Genomic DNA, 16,714 nt, shown 5'->3' on the forward strand with positions numbered 1-16,714 from the left:
GGTGCTCATCCCCATTTCTAAGCCGAAGAGCCAGCGCTGTCCGAAGACGCTTCTGTGGTCATGTGGCCGGCATGACTGAACACCGAGGTGCACGGAACGCTGTTACCTTTCCCGCCGAAGCGGTACCTATTTATCTACTTGCAATTTCTTGCTTTCGAACTGCTAGGTTGGCAGAAGCTGGGACTAAAGATGGGAGCTCACTCCGTCACGCAGCACTCAGGTCTCGAACTCCTGTCTCGCCGACCTTCTGGTCTGCAGTTTAGCATCTTAACCACTAAGCCCCCGCAGCCCCCGCTAATATAAGTAAGTTACAAATAACTAGCTTGAATATCAAAGGAGAAGGGACAACAATAAAATGAAATAGATTACAGAAATTACTAAAAGAGACCAATGAAAATATTTTCTTACAAGAAGCACATAAAATAACTGTTAGATACACTTTCATGCCTACAAAAAATGGGTTAAACAATTCTGTTTAGCAGGAAGTAATAAAGTGTGTGGCATGGCTATTTTAATCAGATCTGATACTGATTTTCAATTACAAAAAATTCAAAGAGACATTAGAGGCCTCTATATCTTCATAGAAATTGAACCAAAATAGACTATATACTTTAGCTTCAATATATGCACCAAAGACAGGGCAACTTAATTTGATAAACAACACACTTAATAAGCTGAGAAAGTTTTCTACTGCAACAACAATAGCGGGGGGAGACCTGAATTGGAGTCTCCAAGGGTTGGATCCTAGAAAACTGGAAAATAAGGGAAAAGGTACGCTAAATTCATCAAGACAACTTATAAAACAAGAAAATGCAACGAAAGCTTTCAGTGCTAAGGGAAATGTGGGGAGAATGTAATCGAAATGACTATAGTTATACTTTTTATTCAGACATACATGATACTTACTCAAGAAGTGATGGTATCCTAATATCAGAAGGAGAATTATCTAATGTGAGTAGCACTACATTTAATATAATTAATGTCACAGATCATGCTTCACTAAACGTACAATTAACTGAGGGGTCTAAAGAGATACTTTTACCAACATGGAAACTCCATTCAGCCTTATTAGCAACCGAATCAAGTAGGAAAAAATACAGGAAAATTTAGAACTGTATATAAAAGAGAACACATTGGAAGGTATTTCCTTCATAGTCGGATGGGAAACACCAGAAGTTGTAATCTGTGGAATATGCATACAAGAATTAAGTAGAATAAGAAAACAAAAGAGAATGCAAACAGCACGCTTTAGACATTCAAAAACTTACTGATAGATGCAGACAGTACGGATCAATCAAAATTAGGAAAGAATTAGAAGAAAAACGCAAAGAATTGGATAAATTAGATAGAAATAAGACAATGATGAACTTTTTATACCTTAAACAAAAATATTACGAATTTGATGGGAAAGGGTCCAAATTACTATCCAATAGGATCAGAAATTGTAGAATGAAAAATAAAATTGTAACCATAAATAATTCAGAAGGTGATAGAATATTTTATTTACCCAAAGTAAGAGTTTGTAAATATACAGTACTGTGCAAAAGTCTTAGGCCACTACCAGCTTTGTTGTTTTAGCAAAGTTTTAATGACCATCCATAATTATTTGTTGGTCGCTGTATTAAGATACAAACAGAAAGTACAGGAAATCTGTATAGACAAAAGTCAGTATTTAGTGTGACCTCCCTTGGCTCTGAGTACATCTTGAACTCTTTTGAGGAGACTGTCCTGAAGTTTTCTGAAGTAATCTTCTGGTATATTATACCAGGCTTCTTTCAGCACTTCCCAGAGTTCTTCTTTAGATGTAGGTTATTTCTTTCTCTGTCCAGGTGATACCATACTGCCTCTATAATATTCAGGTCTGGACTCTGTGGAGGCCAGTCCATGACTGTCAATGTTTTATCAGCTGTTTTCCTCGCTAAATATGATTTCACTGCATTAGCAGTGTGCTTGGGATCGTTACCATGCTGAAAAATGAAACCATTCCCAATCAGGCGCTTTCCAGAAGGAATGGCATGATGAATTAAAACCTGTCTGTAGTTTTCAGCATTCATGATCCCATCAATGCAGACAAGATTGCCAACACCACTGGCAGAAATGCAGCCCCAAACCAGGACAGACCCTCCACCATGTTTCACTGAAGGCGGCAAGCACCCATTCATCCATCTCTCTCCCAACTCTTCTTCTCACATATTGTCAACGACTGGACCCCAAAATTTCAAACTTGGATAGAATAGTAGGGTTGGAAGGGGCCTACAAGGCCATCAAGTCCAACCCCCTGCTCAATGCAGGAATCCAAGTCAGAGCATCCCTGACAGATGGCTGTCCAGCCTCGTCTTGAATGCCTCCAGTGTGGGAGAGCCCACCACTTCCCTAGGTAATTGGTTCCATTGTCATATTACTCTAACAGTCAGGAAGTTTTTCCTGATGTTCAGCCGGAATCTGGCTTCCTCTAACTTGAGCCCATTATTCCGTGTCCTGCACTCTGGGATGATTGAGAAGAGATCCTGGCCTTCCTCTCTGTGACAACCTTTCAAGTACTTGAAGAGCGCTATCATATCTCCCCTCAGTCTTCTCAATGTCTCTTCTCATCACTCCATAATACTCTTTTCCACTGATCCTCATTCCAATCTTTGTGAGCTTTAGCATATCTTAGCCTTTTCACCCTGTTCCCCTTCCGCAAAAGTGGTTTCTTGGCTGCTACCCTTCCACGAAGACCATTCCTGGCCAGGTGCCTGCTGTTACTCTAGTGTAAGGGGAGGTCACACTAAATACTTGCCACTTTAGCCAATGGAAGCTATTTTTTCTGATTTTTTTTTCTATTGTTGAATACTGCATACAAATTTCCTGTATTTTCTGGTTGTATTCTAATGAAGAGACTGAGAAATAATTATATATGGCCATTATACCGTTGCTAAAACAACAAATCTAATGGTGGCCTAAGACTTTTGCACAGTAGTGTGTGTGTGTGTGTGTGTATATATATGTGTGTGTGTGTGTGTGTGTATATATATATATATATATAAAAAAACTATTAATATAGATCAGATGAAGTTAGAAGAATATAAGAAAAAAGTTAAAGTAAACCAAACGCTTTTACGAGATAGTTTAATACTGGAGGAAAGAATCTCAGTTGATGAAATAAAAGATGTTATCTCAAACCTTAAAACCACAGAAATCACCAGGTGTAGATGGATATACTGCTGAATTCTACAAGCAATTTAAAGACATTTTAATACCACAGTTACATTAATTATTTAATTCTGGATGGCGCCCCACTCCCAGAAACATGGAAAAAGTTGCCCATAGTACTCTTACTCAAACCAGGTAAGACCCATTAAAACTCGATTCTTATTGGCTAGTCTCCTTATTAAACACAGATTATAAATTCTTTTGCCTCAGTGTTGAATAACAGAATTAAAAATGATATAGAAGAATTAATAAATGCAGATCAGTTTGGCTTTATACCAAACAGATATATTTCTGATCCAGTTAGAAGGGTTTTTAGCTTGATGGGTTATTATAAACAAAACAAACTATCTATGGCTCTGGTGGCACTGGATATATAAAAGCTATTGACAGTATTAATTGGATTTTTTAAAAAAAATGCATTGAAATTTTATAAATTTGGTCCCAACTTTTCCAGGGCCATTGGTGCCATGTATTCCTCATTATGGGCCTGTATAAAAATAAAACTCAGAATACTTTGAAATAGGAAGTGGAACTAAACAAGGTTGCCCCCTTTCCCCAACTCTTGTTATAGAATTTTTAGCTAACTATTTAAGAAATAATGATAGTATAAAAGGAATCTCAAATAAGAAAAACAGAACACCTAATCAATCTTTATGCAGATGATATGCTATTAACCCTACAAGATCCAATAAAAGCTGCCCCATTCTTTCAGAATGAATTGTTGTTGTTGTTGTTCAATCGTTTAGTCGTGTCCGACTCTTCGTGACCCCATGGACCATAGCACGCCAGGCCTTCCTGTCCTGCGCTCTCTCCCGGAGCGTGCTCAAGTTCATATTCATTGCATCCGTGATGCTATCTAGCCATCTCATCCTCTGCCGTCCCCTTCTCCTTTGGCCTTCAGTCTTTCCCAGCATCAGGGTCTTTTCCAGGGAGTTTTCTCTTCGCATTAGGTGGCCAAAATATTGGAGCTTCAGCTTCATTATCTGTCCTTCCAATGAGCAGTCAGGGTTGATTTCCTTTAGGATGGACTGATTTGACCTCCTGGCAGTCCAGGGGACTCGTAAGAGTCTTCTCCAGCACCACAGTTCGAAAGCATCAATTCTTCGGCGCTCAGCCTTCCTTATAGTCCAGCTCTCACAGCCATACATTACTACTGGGAAAACCATAGCTTTGATTAGACGGACCTTTGTCGGCAAGGTGATGTCTCTGCTTCTTACTATGCTGTCTAGGTTTGCCATAGCTTTCCTCCCAAGGAGCAAGCGTCTTTTAATTTCATGGCTACAGTCACCGTCTGCGGTGATCTTGGAGCCCAAGAAAGTAAAATCTGTCACTGCTTCCATTTCTTCCCCTTCTATATGCCAGGAAGTGATGGGGCCAGATGCCATGATCTTAGTTTTTTTAATGTTGAGTTTCAAACCAGCTTTTGCACTCTCCTCTTTCATCCTCAACAAGAGGCTCTTTAGATCCTCTTCGCTTTCTGCCATTAGGGTGGTATCGTCTGCATATCGGAGGTTGTTGATAATTCTCCCAGCAATCTTAATTCCGACCTCTGATTCATCCAACCCGGCATTTCTCATGATGTACTCTGCATATAAGTTAAATAAGCAGGGTGACAATATGCAGCCTTGTCGTACTCCTTTCCCAATTTGGAACCAATCGGTTGTTCCATGTCTGGTTCTTACTATTGCTTCTTGACCCTCGTACAGGTTTCTCAGGACACAGGTAAGGTGGTCTGGTACTCCCATCACTTTAAGAATTTGCCACAGCTTGTTGTGATCCACACAATCAAAGGCTTTAGCGTAGTCAATGAAGCAGAAATAGACGTTTTTCTGGAATTCTCTTGCTTTCTCCATGATGCAGCGAATGTTGGCGATTTGATCTCTAGTTCCTCTGCCTCTTCTAAACCCAGCTTGTACTTCCGGTAGTTCTCGGTTCGCATACTGCTGAAGCCTAGCTTGTAGGATTTTGAGCATCACCTTGCTGGCATGTGAAATGAGCGCAATTGTGCGGTAGTTTGAACACTCTTTGGCGTTGCCCTTCTTTGGAATTGGAATGTAAACTGACCTTTTCCAGTCTTGTGGCCACTGTTGAGTGTTCCAGATTTGTTGGCATATTGAATGCAGCACTTTAACAGCATCATCTTTTAGGATTTTAAATAGCTCGGCTGGAATACTGTCATCTCCGCTAGCTTTGTTGTTACTAATGCTTCCTAAGGCCCACTTGACTTCACTCTCTAGGATGTCCGGCTCAAGTTCAGTGACCGCACTATCATGGCTATCAGGGACATTCAGATCTTTCCTGTATAGTTCTTCTGTGTATTCTTGCCACCTCTTCTTAATCTCATCTGCTTCTGTTAGGTCCCTGCCTTCTTTGTCCTTTATCATGCCCGTCTTTGCACAAAACGTTCCCTTGAGATCTCCAATTTTCTTGAAGAGATCTCTAGTCTTTCCCATTCTGTTGTTTTCCTCGATTTCTTTGCATTGTTCATTTAAGAAGGCCTTCTTGTCTCTCCTTGCTATTCTCTGGAACTCTGCATTCAGTTGGGTATATCTTCCCCTTTCTCCCTTGCTTTTTGCTTCCCTTCTTTCCTCAGCTACTTGTAAAGCCTCATCAGACAGCCACTTTGCTTTCTTGCATTTCTTTTTCTTTGGGATGGATTTCGTTGCTGCCTCCTGAACAATGTTACGGACCTCCGTCCATAGTTCCTCAGGCACTCTGTCTATCAGGTCTAATCCCTGAAATCTATTCCTCACCTCCACTGTATATTCATCAGGGATATGATTGTGGTCATACCTGAACGGTTTAGTGGTTTTCCCGACGTTCTTCAATTTAAGCCGAAATTGTGCAAGAAGCAGCTCATGATCTGAGCCACAGTCAGCTCCAGGTCTTGTTTTTACTGACTGTATGGAGCTTCTCCATCTTTGGCTGCAAAGTACATAATCCATCTGATTTCGATATTGACCATCTGGTGACGTCCATGTGTAGAGTCGCCTCTTGTGCTGTTGGAAAAGAGTGTTTGCTATGATCAGCGTGTTCTCTTGGAAAAACTCTATTAGCCTTTGTCCTGCTTCATTTTGTACACCAAGGCCATGCTTGCCTGTTATCCCGGTGATTTCTTGACTTCCTACTTTAGCATTCCAATCCCCTATGATGAAGAGGACATCTTTTTTTGGTGTTAGTTCTAGAAGGTGTTGGAGGTCTTCATAGAACCGATCAACTTCAGCTTCTTCGGCCTCAGTGGTTGGGGCATAGACTTGAATTACTGTGATGTTGAATGGTTTGCCTTGGATTCGTACTGAGATCATTCTATCATTTTTAAGATTGTACCCCAGTACTGCTTTTCCCACCCTTTTGTTGACTATGAGTGCTACTCCATTTCTTCTAAGGGATTCTTGCCCACAATAGTAGATATGATGGTCACCTGAATTAAATTCACCCATGCCTGTCCATTTTAGTTCGCTGATTCCCAAGATGTCGATGTTCAATCTTGCCATCTCATGTTTGACCACCTCTAGCTTACCTTGATTCATTGATCTGACATTCCAGGTTCCTAAACAATATTGTTCTTTACAGCATTGGATTTTCTTTTCACCACCAGACACATCCACAGCTGAGTGTCCTTTCGGGTTTGGCCCAGCCGCTTCACTCTTTCTGGCGCTACTTGGAAATACCCTCTGCTCTTCCCCAGTAGCATATTGGACACCTTCCGACCTGAGGGGCTCATCTTCCGGCGTCATCTCTTTTAGCCTTGTGCTACGTTCCATGGGGTTTTCTTGGCAAGAATACTGGAGTGGGTTGCCATTTCCTTCTCCAGTGGACCACATTTTGTCAGAACTCTCTGCCATGACCTGTCCGTCTTGGGTGGCCCTGCACGGCATAGCTTATGGCTTCACTGAGTTACGCAAGCCCCTTCGCCACAACAAGGCAATGATCCATGAAGGGGCAGAATGAATTAGATAACTTTAAAAATTTAGCAGGCTTACCAATTAATTATGATAAATCAGAATTAATGAATCTAAACATATCCCCCCCAATCAACTCTTAATCTCCCAACAGCTTGGAATCTTCCTAGTAAATAAATATTTCAGATATCTTGGAATAAATATAACAAAAATTATAATAAATTAATTCTTATTAATTATGGGAAAATTTGGACTGACATTAAACAGAAAATTTTAAAAATGGAATAAATTAAATGTATCACTTTCTAGTCGAATCTCATTAACAAAAATTATTCTTGTGCCCAAACTTACATATTTATTTTATACTTTACCTATTGAAGTCCCTAAAGAGAAGTTCTAAAACAATTGCAAAATAAATTGGAATATTTATATTTAACTCAAAGTGACCCAGAATAGCTAAGAACCTGAGATATAGGCAATGTACGAATGGTGGATGGGGTGTTCCTAACCTAACTTTATATTATGAGGCATTTCAACTTAGCCATGCACTTTCAATATTAGGGGCAGAAGGCAGGAAAAACAATGGATACAAATAAGAAGTAATTGGCCAAACATAAAAAAATTAAATACTATTCTCTTAATTAAAAGAGAATTATGGAAATGTGAACTTCCAAACACATCCATGTTAAATAGATGGCTTTCGATAATAAAAAACAGAAAAGAAAAGCTGTTTCCACAAATATCACCAGTGATACCGGTATCCTGTCATCCCAAACTCAAAACAAATAACATTAATGTGAAAGGGTACTCAGAACAAGGTTTTTACTATGTAAGAGACTTTTACATGAATACAAGACCAATAGAACAAAAATATTGGAAAGAAATGTTGTGTAACATGCAAATTAGCTGGTACTCCTGGCACCAATTGGGGAATTTTATCATAAATAAAACAATAATGGAACAAGCTACTAGACCGTTATCCAGTTTTGAGAATATAATACTTCATCAAACATACCAAACTAAGGGTGTTAATCTCTAAAATTTATAAAATATTGTTAGAAATAGATATGGGAACATGTGGAAACCTGCACTCAGTTTGGGAACTAAACTGCAAAATTGAAATTACTGAAGAAGAATGGAATAAAATTTGGCAGAGATTTCCATTTAAAACATTATCCATTAAAACAAACTATTAAAACGATACAAGGCTGATATCTCACTCCAGTGCGCTTATATTAATTCAGACAGCAATAAATTTTGCTGGTTGGGATGTAAAGACCTAGGCACTGCACAACACTTGTGGTGGGAATGTGGGAAAGTGAAGAAAATATGGGACTTTGTTTTTCTAGAAATTAGTAAAATAACAGGACAAAGCATATCAAAAACACCAGAATTAGCATTACTGGGAATATTTCAATGTAATAATGAGAATTAATTATGTAAAACACGTATAAGATTTCTAACAACTGCAGCTAGATTGTTGATAGCCAGCAAATGGAAATACCTAAAAGAAATCTCTCTTAAAGAATGGTACAACAGAGTATGGCAGATTGCATTATTAGAAAAATTGACAAATAATATTAAATTAGTAAAATGACAAAGAAAAAAAGGACAGTTTTATGGAAGAATGGTACACCTTCATTGCTTATACAAATGCAAAGAAACGATGGAGTGTTCCCTTCTACTACAAAACTCTGTGGTTATCATAAGAATACAAGAAGGTACCAAACATGATTAAAATAACAAATAAGAAGGTGAATGTATTAACAAACTGTAATGCCTGTTTTCAAACATAAAAAATCATAGCAAAAGTTTAGTTTAGCTTATATATTTGTTCTTAAGAATAGAATATGTAAATCTTATCACTGTTAATAGCATGGATAACTTGTAAATTGATGTACAATTTATTATGCATTTGTTGAACAAAGTTGTACAGATAGATAATGTACATGTATTGTAATGGAAATGAAATAAAGAACAATTTAAAAAAAGAACTTAAAAACTTCTTCATCTGGCCTTCAAAAAAATGCAAAATGTGGCAGGATATTTGATGTCGTATTGCAAGTTGATTTGATTTGCGAGGTTTCTCATCATGGTAAATTGTCTTCTATCAGCGATTTCTTTAGTATAATCAGGAAAGAGCATAATCTTATCATAGGCTGGCCCCTACCAAAGCTCTCCTATCTGTCTCGCTGAAGGCAACAGATATTCTTTAGTGGAGGCCCGTAGAAACGGAACAAGAACTGGCCCTGCTTTAGAACCTAGCGTAAAACCAGGAACACGATAAGCATGCTCAGTATCAAGTGGAAAATCCAAAGGCAAGCCAATAACTCGCGCAGAAATTTACTCATAAACTCAGCAAGACGGAGATCTGTAGCCAAGGCCAAGGATGCGCAGATTAGCTCTCTGAGCGAGGGCTTCTTATTGAGAAATTCGCTATGAGAGGCATCCATTGCAGTTTCGTGAGCAGTGATCTGGTCTTCAAGTGCATTAACGTTTGACTCCATATTTTGAAGACAAACATTCATTGAATCTACAGACCCTTGAAGAGTAGTGATGGAAACCCACATCAATTTCAACTGTTTGAGCTGCTTTGACTAAAAAGATAACTGCGAAGACATATTTTTTTATCAAAACAAGCAGCTCCTCTCCCTCAGTCACTTCTTTAGAAACCTTTGCTGGGGTGCCCACTGGTGGCATAGGCAGCATTCCCAAGCTTTCGTTTCCTTTCAGTGTTGCCATGGCCCTTCTCACCTCCAAAAGCACAGCAAGCAGATATAAATGTATAAAACAAAAATCAAAAGCTTAAGTAAGATTAATAGGAAATACCCAGATAATCCCCTTCATGGATCACTGCCTTGTTGTGGCGAAGGGGCTTGCGTAACTCAGTGAAGCCATAAGCTATGCCGTGCAGGGCCACCCAAGACGGACAGGTCATGTCAGAGAGTTCTGACAAAGTTATGCTCAAAATCCTACAAGCTAGGCTTCAGCAGTATGCGAATTGAGAACTACCGGAAGTACAAGCTGAGTTTCGAAGAGGCAGAGGAATTAGAGATCAAATCGCCAATGTTCGCTGGATCATGGAAAGCAAGAGAATTCCAGAAAAACGTCTATTTCTGCTTCATTGACTACGCTAAAGCCTTTGATTGTGTGGATCACAACAAACTGTGGCAAATTCTTAAAGTGATGGGAGTACCAGACCACCTTACCTGTGTCCTGAGAAACCTGTACGAGGGTCAAGAAGCAACAGTAAGAACCAGACATGGAACAACCGAGTGGTTCAAAATTGGGAAAAGAGTACGACAAGGCTGCATATTGTCACCCTGCTTATTTAACTTACATGCAGAGTACATCATGAGAAATGCCGGGTTGGATGAATCACAGGTCGGAATTAAGATTGCCAGGAGAATTATCAACAACCTCCGATATGCAGACGATACCACCCTAATGGCAGAAAGCGAAGAGGATCTAAAGAGCCTCTTGTTGAGGGTGGAAGAGGAGAGTGCAAAAGCTGGTTTGAAACTGAACATTAAAAAAACGAAGATCATGGCATCTGGCCCCATCACTTCCTGGCATATAGAAGGGGAAGAAATGGAAGCGGTGACAGATTTTACTTTCTTGGGCTCCAAGATCACCGCAGACGGTGACTGTAGCCATGAAATTAAAAGACGCTTGCTCCTTGGGAGGAAAGCTATGGCACACCTAGACAGCACAGTCAGAAGCAGAGACATCACCTTGCCGACAAAGGTCCGTCTAATCAAAGCTATGGTTTTCCCAGTAGTAATGTATGGCTGTGAGAGCTGGACTATAAGGAAGGCTGAGTGCCGAAGAATTGATGCTTTCGAACTGTGGTGCTGGAGAAGACTCTTACGAGTCCCCTGGACTGCCAGGAGGTCAAATCAGTCCATCCTAAAAGAAATCAACCCTGACTGCTCATTGGAAGGACAGATACTGAAGCTGAAGCTGAAATATTTTGGCCACCTAATGCGAAGAGAAAACTCTCTGGAAAAGACCCTGATGCTGGGAAAGACTGAAGGCAAAAGGAGAAGGGGACGACAGAGGATGAGATGGCTAGATAGCATCACCGCTGCAATGAATATGAACTTGAGCACACTCTGGGAAAGAGCGCAGGACAGGAAGGCCTGGCGTGTTATGGTCCATGGGGTCACGAAGAGTCAGACACGACTGAACGACTCAGCAACAACAACCCAGATAATGTGACAATCTCAAAGGAGTATTTTTAAAGCTGAAACTTGGGAGAGAGTCTTAGCTTCAAGTATAGAAAAACGTTGCATTCTTCCATTTTGACAAGTTCAGCAAGTTCAAGACACCTGTTTAAAATCTATTAGTGCTATGCTGTAAATGTGAACCACTGATTTCTTATGCTGCTGTTGTGAACCTGGTGGCCTGGCATCACCATCCACACAAGTTGCCTTACTATCAGCCTTGGTCCATCTAACCCAACACTGTCTACTACAACTGGTAGTGGTTCTCCCAAGGAATTACTATTCCTTAATGACACTGTGGTGTAACTCCTTTGCTTTAGGGATTATATTTGGTAATGCTGAATAGGAAGACAACAATTTTGAGTATTAGGGTTTTTTACTTAAAAGCTAGAAAAACTAGTTTGATAAAATATTTGTTTTGGAACACACATCTTTTGTTGATTATAATATGTAGACATGAATACATTGACACTCTTTATCAACAGAATTTTATATTTAGCCAGCATACAAAATGAAGCACTTCCTTCACATGAACGTAAAACAGAACATGTCTTAGCCAAAGCAAATAAAAGAATGAATGCTTTGTTAATCATCCATAACTAATTTGAACACACTCTGGGAAGAAAATTAAATCTGTTTTTGATGGAACTTTTTCTATTGGAATCTGCAAATAAAAATGAAACAGTTGGAGCAAATACTGGCAATAAAACATTGTCTTTCAGAATTCTTGTTTCTTGATGCTTAGAGAATTGTGTTAAACTTTGAAATGTAACGTGGTAAAAAAAAAAAAAAAAAGCCTGGCAAAAGTATTGGGAGATGTATATCTCAGCATAGGTTGAAGAATCATTACATCTCTTCAGGTATTGCAAAGGGCTGCTGCATATCTCTATGATTATCACAGTTGATAAAAGTAATCCACATTGAGGGATGTGTTAAATCCATCCCCTTTTTGTACTGAGAATATTATTGTGTGTTTGAAAGTATAGATGTGTTTGAGTAGGCAGTTTTCTATTTGCCCCTTTTATATTATTGTGAAAAGGGGAATTTCCACCTTTGGTGAAAAATATATTGTCAGTCCAAAGTTGAATTTTTCTTTCTTTTGAGTTGGAGGTATTTTGTTTTCCTGTTTTAGTCCAGACACTTTTTTTCTGCTTTTAACAGTTTCAGGAGGTTTTTGTAGTTTGCCAGGGGAGCAGACAAGTAAAACCCCAGTACATGCAGTGTGTGCATGTCCTGTGGAGTGTGGTCTTTGCTAAGGTGGTAAATAACTGTGTATTTAATATACTATTTTCTTCACAGAAACGTATACGCTGTGACTATTAAGAAGAGTTGCATGCAAAAACATGAACTTGCTTAATCCTAAAGAGACTTCACATGCTGTACTTATTTATTCCTCCCATGGTGATAACTGCAACTCAGATTTTGTACTTGGTAGTAAGTGTATACTGAGTATTGTACAAAATTTCAGAAGCCATGGGAGGTGTCATTAAAGTGATATTGGGGACAACTCAACAAGTTTGGATACTTTTTGCTCGGCAAATATTTGTGTAATTCCAGAACCTGTATTCCTTATACATGTGTGTTTCTTTATTTTCATTCACAGTCCAGAAATTTTCATATTCAGATGTCTTCACCACCTTGTTTCTTAGAAACTATTTGATGTGCTATACATTTAATTTATAAACAGCATTGTTAGAAAGAATTCATCTGGTGTCACTAGCTATAGAACTGGAATTGGGCAGTTATAGAATTGGGCAGAGCCAAGACTTACTCCTTTCAGAAAATTGGTTTGGGTGTTGTGCTTTTAAATATTACGAAAGGCCTGCAATAGTCACTTGGGAATCTCAGTGAAAATTTTAAAGGATATGTAGGGGAACATTCCAGTACTTTCTCCCACAATGTACAAAACACTAACAAATGCAAATTATGGTAACTTTTACTATTTTTGTTTCTTTTTCAAAGTATTAAACAGAGTAAGTAGACAAACCTAACCTACGTAATTTCATAACCAAGAAAAGGATGTTTTTATAATAATTAAATCAAAAGATATATGGGTAAATATTGCCATTGTACTTGCATATAATTTGTAAGCCGACACTCTTGTCTGGCTCAGATGTAGTGACTAAATTTTGTCATCTGTGCCACTTGCCAGAGACTAATGAGACATCTTCTGACTTGTAAAACATTTCCAGTAAGCTGCCATATTTATTGTTGCAGAACATAACGAATTGATTGCAAATTCCATATCAGAATTTCCTACCTTCCACCTTATAAAGACATAAAGGAATTGTCATTGGATGCCAAGAAGGTTTATAACTCATAATTTCTTTAAGAAACTGAATTATTTTTACTTGATTATGTCTTTATATTTGGACAGAACCTCAAATATGTATAAAATCTACTAAATTCTTGCCACATTAGCTATAGATTGCATGCCTCTGTTGTTGTTTTTCAATAATGAGAGGTCTGACTTTTAATTTAGGCAGATTATTATCCTTTCTATGTAGACAAGGCCCATGAATGCTGGAACTGATCCTGTTGAAAAACATTTTCAAACTACCATATGGTAAATGATATGATGGCTGGCTGGGGAATTCTGGGAGATACAGGTCTTTTTTCTGTCTAAACATGTATAGGATTGCGCTCATAATTGTTCAAAGGACAAATAGGGTAGCTATGTGGCCTTTTCTTCTCAAGACACTTTTCTTTTTTTGTTAAAGGACTAGCTTTCCAAAACACAGTATCAGAATGTGTTTAGGGAAGGCTTCCTTTTGCATAATGTTTATAGTGTTTTTTACAAAATGGTAATGGTCCCTCAAATCATATTTTGTCTAACAATGTGTAAGTTCCATGCTGCTGCAGATCAGCTGGTACTTCTGCAGCTATTAAGAACTCCTATATAAGGGATGATGTTAGAAAGCCAAAGTAGGGCTGCAGGAGGGTACAGAAAGTTGAAAGTGGTTCCAGTAGGAGAACAAAAGACACCTGCCTTAAAATTCCCTTGTCTGTTATTTCAAGGCAACTATAGCCATGGAATTAAAAGACGCTTGCTCCTTGGGAGGAAAGCTATGGCAAACCTAGACAGCATAGTAAGAAGCAGAGACATCACCTTGCTGACAAAGGTTCGTATAATCAAAGCTATGGTTTTCCCAGTAGCAACGTATGGCTGTGAGAGCTGGACTATAAGGAAGGCTGAGTGCCGAAGAATCGATGCTTTCGAACTGTGGTGCTGGAGAAAACTCTTACGAGTCCCCTGGACTGCCAGGAGGTCAAATCAGTCCATCCTAAAGGAAATCAACCCTGAGTGCTCATTGGAAGGACATATGCTGAAGCTGAAATATTTTGGCCACCTAATGCGAAGAGAAAACTCCCTGGAAAAGACCCTGATGCTGGGAAAGATTGAAGGCAAAAGGAGAAGGGGACGGCAGAGGATGAGACGGCTAGATAGCATCATCGATGCAATGAATATGGACTTGAGCACACTCTGGGAGAGAGTGGAGGACAGGAAGGCCTTGCGTGCTATGGTCCTTGGAGTCACGAAGAGTCGGACACGACTGAACAACAACAACAATCTTCTCTATAGGAGGCTGGTCTTTGTATTAGGATAGTGGTTGGTAATCTTCAGCTTCATTCCAAGCCGTTGCCTGGTACAAAATGGAAACCGTATCAGTAATGGGGTGAGTGCTTACTACTTCAGTAGGTATGCCTGAGTCCCCAGGGGCTCCTCTGAACTGTAGGTGCACGTCATCAAACATGACATGAGAAGCATAGCTACATGTTGATACTTCCAAAATACATAGGCTGTGAGTAGAATAGTTTAGTGGTTTGGTGGTATCTTGATCTGTCTCCGAGATGACGATATGGACTTATTAGGGCTGCAGGTTTCATTGCTTTAACTGGAAGATTAATTATTCTTTAGGGCTGAAATTAAGGGTACACTATTATTAAGGCTCTTTGATTCCTATATATTACTATATTAGGGATGACCAAAGAAATATTAAAGAAGCCATTTTGTTCTAACATTGAGTGGTAGCTTTTTGTTAACTTATAGTTGATCTTATGCTTTAGTACCTCAAAAAGGCAGCAATTGATGCTTTGGTAAAATGTAAGTGCATTTACATTTAATCTATTAACAAATGGTTAAAAATTAGTTTGCTAATAACAATATTTTAAATTTGTGACAACTGTATTATGAACCCTTCTCAGAAAATGTCTGAGACATGGTGGCAACTTACTGGAAAAGATTCATATGCTAGAAATGTAATGTGAGAGCTGTCCTTAATGCAAGAGGTTGAAATATGAGGATGCAAGTAGTAGAAACTATTTTAAAATCAGGAAGTCTCTCATGTTTAAGCGTCTCATCTGCTTATCTTTTTTAACCTTGTTAGTTTGGCATCCTCTTTTTTTTTGTACTTCTGCTATATGTAGCTGCTAAGTAAAGTTGCTAGTTATTAATCTACATCAGAACCGTAAAACTTGATGAGTTTACACAGACAACTTTGAATAAGAATTGTGAAGCTTTTGATTTGCATGCTCTTGGTTTAGATATGTGTGAAAATGTTTTGATGCACTAACAAGCTGGATCTGTGTGGCACACACAGTTCATCAGTCACTGCTGATTACCTCTTACGTAATATACCAAAATGAAAATTTCTGTAATGATTAGTGGGTGGTTGCTGGTGTATTATACACTTCTGGTTTGCTAGGAATAAAACACTGTATGTTTGTCATGTTAAATGGAAAAGCAAGAGCTTTTCCTCACAGTTTTTTACTGACTTTGAGATACCTCCAAGTATTTGTGTTTATGCTTCATTGCTGCAAGCTTGGTGGCCATTACAATATAGCATTATATGAGATGTTATTTTCAGTCAGGGTCTGAAGTAATGCTGATGTAATCTAGGCCCAATAGTCATGAATATGCGACATAAAAAATAAGGGCTGATGAGCTGGTGTGTAATCCTATATACAGTTATCTGGGAGTAAACCCCAATGAATTCGGTGGTGCTTACTTCTGAATAGACATACATAGGACTGAATAAATTTATATAAGCTTCAGCCCTTTATCCTCAATACTGGGATAAATAACGCTGCCCTATATTTACTGGACTGTTGTAAGGCTTGCTGGATATCGTATGTGAAATTATTTGAACATTTGAAATATGCAAGATGTGTTGATGAAAGTAATAAGAATGGGCAGAACCTGAGGGAATTTTACAGATATATCAAAGCTAAATCGTAATTCTAAACACATTCTAGCTGTGTGTTTTGGAAAGTATTTGTGTCATTTCCATTTTTCCCCCTAACATTCTATGCCACAAACAGAGTAAGCATTCAGTGATTTTTACACTTATCAGTTAATTTTAGTTTGGGTCAGCATTTCATCTGATTTTAACA

At 38.7% G+C, this 16,714-nt stretch overlaps 1 protein-coding gene across 9 annotated transcripts in view; it reads left to right on the forward strand.

The window, feature by feature from the left end:
* The window catches only part of EHBP1 (EH domain binding protein 1), a 367,326-nt gene that overhangs the window by 128,630 nt on the left and 221,982 nt on the right, over window positions 1-16,714 (forward strand). The window lies entirely within an intron of this gene.

Source organism: Heloderma suspectum, chromosome 1, assembly GCF_057233095.1.
Source record: "Heloderma suspectum isolate Gila_16-S chromosome 1, 16-S_ref, whole genome shotgun sequence".
Lineage (NCBI taxonomy): Eukaryota > Metazoa > Chordata > Lepidosauria > Squamata > Helodermatidae > Heloderma > Heloderma suspectum.